The sequence below is a fragment of the Suncus etruscus genome, chromosome 8, assembly GCF_024139225.1.
Source record: "Suncus etruscus isolate mSunEtr1 chromosome 8, mSunEtr1.pri.cur, whole genome shotgun sequence".
NCBI lineage: Eukaryota > Metazoa > Chordata > Mammalia > Eulipotyphla > Soricidae > Suncus > Suncus etruscus.
This window is the reverse complement of record NC_064855.1, coordinates 84992119-84997980: the sequence shown is the minus strand read 5'-3', so window position 1 is coordinate 84997980 and position 5862 is coordinate 84992119. Positions and strand designations below refer to the sequence as shown.

At 28.2% G+C, this 5862-nt stretch overlaps 1 non-coding gene across 1 annotated transcript; it reads right to left on the bottom strand.

Annotated features, from left to right (window-relative positions):
• Positions 1–5390: 5390 nt before the first annotated feature.
• LOC126017226 (small nucleolar RNA SNORD47) lies at positions 5391–5467 on the bottom strand. Its single transcript, XR_007498861.1, has one exon. It is a non-coding gene; the product is annotated as a small nucleolar RNA SNORD47 (small nucleolar RNA).
• Between the last annotated feature and the right edge of the window lie 395 nt (positions 5468–5862).

Sequence of the window (5862 nt, the reverse complement as noted above, 5' to 3'; positions counted from 1 at the left end):
TTTGGGTTTTTGGGTCACACCCGACAGCGTTCAGGGGTTACTCCTGGCACTACACTCAGAAATCATCTCTGGCAGGCTCGGGGGACATTTGCGATTCGAACTACTGTCCTTCTGCATGCAAAGAAAACGCCCTATCGCTGTGCTATCTCTCCAGCCCCAGATTTTATATTCTCAACTAATTACTCTTTTCTATACATTAAAAAATATTTAATAAAGAAATAGTTTGGGGCTGGAGAGATAGCATGGAGTTAAGGCGTTTGCCTTTCATGCTGAAGGATGGTGGTTCGAATTCCAGCATCCCATATAGTCCCCTGTGCCTGCCAGGGGCAATTTCTGAGCATAGAGCTAGTAACCAGCTGACTGCTGCCGGGTGTGACCCAAAAACCAAAAAATAAATATATAAATAAAAAAGAGAAATTCAAAAAAAAAGAAATAGTTTATATTTGTGTGTAATTTAAATATTCCAAGTGACCATTAGGTGATAATTTTCTTTAAATAATCATACTATATAAAAATGAATTGTAAGAATTTTATAGAAATAATAATGATTGAAGCACTTTTGACCTCTCTAGTCTTTTATAAATAGAATTTATATTATATACTATAACCTTTTTATCATTTATAGTTAATATAATTTTATGTCTTACTTTTTAAGTTTATTATAAATATGTTGTCATACCAGTGATTAAAAGAAAATAACCAAGAAGTTCAATATATCCTTCTTATATTTATCTCTTTGTATAATCCAATAACACCACACATATTATCAAAAAAGAAAATGCAAGTGATTTTTCACATCTTTATTTCTATTTTCGCCCTTTAGCTTGAAAACTATGGTACTTGTTTCTTTGTAATGAATTCACATGCTTCTCCTGAATTTCTTTTTCTCTGCAACAGTCCAATGAGCCTTTATCTATTGCTCCAGACAGCCATCTTCCCAAATCACCTAGAGATGTGAATGATAACCCTATCACCTACAAGACAGAAACATCAAAATTCTGGCCACCATTCACCAAGATAGCTTTTTCTTATCTGAAGCTATCCATCTATAATGTGTAAGGACAGAGGCTGCTTTCAGTAATGCAGCTGGTTATAACAACTAAGAATAGCACAACTCCCTTCCAGATGATGTAAAGTAACTCACCTTCATCAAAATGAACTAGCAGCAGATGCCTGACTCTTGAAGGACATTTGGAAAACTATATATGTCATACAAAGATTGAGTCAAAAAATAATTAACGTGTTTCGAATCAAAATATTTAAATAGGAATGATTTGACATTTGTGAACATATTATCAGGTGTATAATTATATTACTTATAATACAACTGTTTGAATTTTGCATTATATGACCATAGTATAAAATTATTAAACAAAAATAGACACTGATTAAAGTTGTATCTTAAAGCAGTAAAATAAGTATATACTTACTTAATATATTAAGTACATATTCAATTATGCTATTTATGTAAAATAACATGTTTCATCGGTTGGGTTTTTCTTTTCTTTTTTTTTTTACTATTTTATGACATTTTCTACTGTTATATAAGCAATTATGAGATTCTCTATAGTACCAATTAATCCTGAAAAATGATCAAGTAACAATTATAATGACTAAACAAAAGAAAATACACTATTAAATAAAATAGAAAATTCTATAAAATTCTGATTATTATTTTTATAACCTTGGGAAAAAGCAATTGCTTTTACTGTTAAATATATCAGATGTTCCATCTGTATAATTTTCACTTTGACTTAGACACATAGGTTAGGATATTTTCTGTCCAAATATATTTAAGATATATCATCAATATATATTAGGTCTCAGATCTCCACAGTATTATTTTTGCTTTAAGTAAATTTACAGCTTAAGACATTAGGTGTAAAAAACAAATAAATCTCTGCAGTCTATCATTCTGTTCCTGGCATTTTCAAATGTGAAGTTTTTCGAATCAGAACTGAAGAATCTTCATGTCTTTACTTTTGATTTTAAAGTGCTGCCTTATAGGTTTTGCTTGTTTCAAATAAAGGAGCATGAATAACTTTAGACACATTATTCTTTATATCATTTATCTATTTATGTATAAGTTGTCTGTAACATAGATTTAATGTATTAAAGACACTAAAAACGTTGCATTAAGTGGATCTTCAACAATTAAAATTGCACAATGACATACCTAATTCCAAGGTTCATTTTAATAAATTGTGTCAATCATAGGGTAAAATCCAATCTGATAAATATGGACTATTTATATTCATTGATTATGCGAGCTTTATTGTTTTTGATGTGGTAAAGCACCCTACTGCAAATCAATTAAGGATCAATTTCTTTACATAAAGATGCTTCTAACTATAATAATTTTCTAAAAATCTAATTCTTAGATTACCAATAAATTCTTTTTTGTGAAATTTTACAAATAGATTAGTGAGATATATAAGTCACTTTTGAATGATTGCTTAGAATTTGAATTCATCAAAGATGAAACATATAAAGCAAAATACCTTTGACTAAATCCATTGCTCCCCGTGTACCACCATTTTCCATAACATACACTAAGTATTTTAATTATTGTGCTTGTCCAAAAAAAGTGACCATTTTTTATTTCCTGACAGGGAACTGTCATCACTATAGTTATTTCTTCAAGTATTTACTCCTTTATGTATTGGTATTTTTTTATTTCACAGAAAAAAACTTCACTGTCATAAAAGTTTAGAATAAAATCTATGCTTCTGTACACTCTGTGTGTACAGAATTGTCACTTACTATAACTTATCAACCTCATTTCCTAAAAACATAGAACTGAATGATCCATGAACAAATGCATAGCATTGATAAACTAATACCACCACACATGTACTTGTGTGTAGCTTTTAATAAAAGCTCCACTTTCAATGCCTACTTTTTAATGTATTTCATCTGACTGTGGTCATAAACTCATTTGCTCATGTTTCTATATTTTAAATAAAAACAATATTCAACTTAAAATTAAACCTATAACTAAGCATAAAACATGGTTAAGTAGTAAAATTTAACCTATGGAAGATAAAGTATTTGTGTAACTATTTGGTTATATTTAAAAATAAAACCATACTTAGGCATTTGTATCAAGAATCATTCACATTTAAAAATTATAGTTGTAGTTGCATAAATTAGTTTCATTATAAACTCGCGATGAGAAGGGTTAATTGATAAAAATCATAGTTGGTGTATTTGGGGACATTTTTACTTTGATGCTATTATTTATGTTATTTTAAGTATGCTCCAAAAGTAATACAGTATAATAGTGTTTTAGTTCATAAAGTACCATCTTCTTGAAGAAGCATTTTATATATTATAAATATATATTTTATATTTTTATAATTTATATATTTACATATGATAAATATATATCTAATATATATTTACATAAATTTAATGAAAATACAACAATTAATCTATTTTTCTGGCGTTCTAGTTCATTGAAAACTTTTAAAAAATAAATCTTTAGATCAATAAAAATTGTACATTAGTTAAAGGTGTTTGTCTTTCTTGCAAATGACTAGGATTCAACCTCCGGGAATGATTCCTGAGTGCAGAAATATACCTGAAAATACCCCTGAGTACAATGAGATTTGACCCAAACTTAAAACTATGCCCAATGAAAAGATATATTTTCAACTTCTTGACCTTCTATTTACTTTAAACAAACCGGGAAAGCATTATCTTCTTGACCAAAATCTTGTGTTAGCTTTTATTTTTAGCTCCAATGGTTTCACTGAATTCTCATCCCAAGCGTATTAGAAGACAAAAACCCCATGCTGTGAATCATGCTGTTTAATGCCAAGTTTAGGGGTAATTATGTTATCATAATATATAATTTAATTATAGATGATAGTTCCTGCCCTGTAATACTGAGACTCTGGCTTCATTTATACTTCTGGGATGCTTCACAAATGAATTGGACTAGGTCAAAAGTGGAGAAAAATTGTATAATTGCATTATGCCATACTTGAAAATGAGTATTTCCCATCCAAATAGTATGTTTGAGCTGTCCTGTGTATTTAATTTCTCTGGCATTAGTTTTTAATAAGGACTTGCATAGATGTTTTATCTTTGCCACAAGCATTTAGTTTAGACTGATTATCCTATCTTTATGTAATAATTTGTGCTTTTATCTGACTACCTTTAAGCTCAAAAATAGAAAAAAATATTTTATTAGGAATATTGGGAGTAATTCATTTCAGAAATTTATTTTATTTAACCAAACTACGATATTCATAAAAATTATATGTCAATTTGTGAAATTACTGAGGTATTTAATTTATCTGAGCATAACATCATCCTTATTCATTTAAACTAATATCAAATTCTATCAATTCTTCTTGAGGCCTTTTCTGCAGGATGTAGCAAATGCAAAGTTCATGTGCAAACCTTTAATAGCACTTAATAGTTTGTTGATAAAAGCTTGTTGATTAAAGGAATTTGGATTCCTTTAACTTCTCATGATGATGGCTTTTGAAACTAAGAGAATGAGATGATTAAAAATATGTATATTTAAAAAAATTTAAAACATTTGCAGTTACAAAAATATTCAAAAATATTTTAATAAAAATAATATATCTGGCATTGATATTGGTAGTTTGTGTATGTATTTATATTGGATAATGCATGTATCTATAATCATAAAAGTGATTTGTTTATGTAAACACGTTGTATTCATGTATTTAAAGCTAAACTTTACTTTATTAAAAAGTTCTTTCAAACTGCACTTATATTTCAAAAAGTAAGTGAGTTGATTTTAAGATCTGTAGATTGTGGGAAAATAATTTTATTTTTAATCTTTAAAGAGTAAGTCATAACTGAGTAAAGATTTCAGATCTGCCACAAATATCAGTATTGAACACATAGTCATAGAAATTATTAAAGCTTGATGTAAATGTAATTTTTATATATTATTTAGCCATCAAACATAAATTTGAAATTATCACTGGGACAGAAATATTTGTAGGGAAAATGTTCTGTATTTACACAGTGCTTTCTGTAGAAAGTACATGTCACTATGTTAGTGACATAAATTTAAAAAGTTAAGTTTTAGTTTTGATGATTTTAAAATTAAGATAATAACTTTTTGTAATATATATGTATAACTTATATCAATTTTACAAGTTTATCCAAATGAATCAACTATTAACATTTTTTTTTTTTTTTTTTTTTTTTTTTTTTTTTTATGGCTTAACAAATTTATTAAAAGTCAAATTAATCTTTTAAAACAATGCTTCTATCTTGAGTTGAGGCTCTTCCAGAACTCTTCCTTTCCAATGGTTCACAGGATTGCTCTTACACCCTAAGAGCAAATGTTACACATATTAGTAATGGAGAAAAATCAACTTCACCCACTTAAAAAGTCAAGTAACCTCAGAATAAAAATGGAACGGTTTTTGAGTAATATCACTTTATCTCATTTGGCAGAAGTTTATCCAAATGAATCAACTATTAACATTTTACACATATCACACTAATACAAAAGGCCAGTAGTCATTATGGTTATACATAAATTCTCTTTCTGTTATCACACATTTTAAATTATCACACTAAAATTATAAATGAGTGCATGCATATCCCCTTTTAATTTGCATTCAAAATTGCCATACTAGCCTTTAGTCAGGCTCAAAGAAGATTTGGACAAAATAAAATGGAAAAAAGACACAAAATTTATAGCAGAGAAGGGTATCAGAAAAATATGATGTGGAATACTAAGAAGATAATTATAGATTTTAACAAAGTCAAATTAATTTTTTTTCTAAGAGAGAACAAATTACATATGATAGGGGACAAGAAATTGTATACCTGTCAAGACACTTGTCTTACACAAAGTGTACCCAG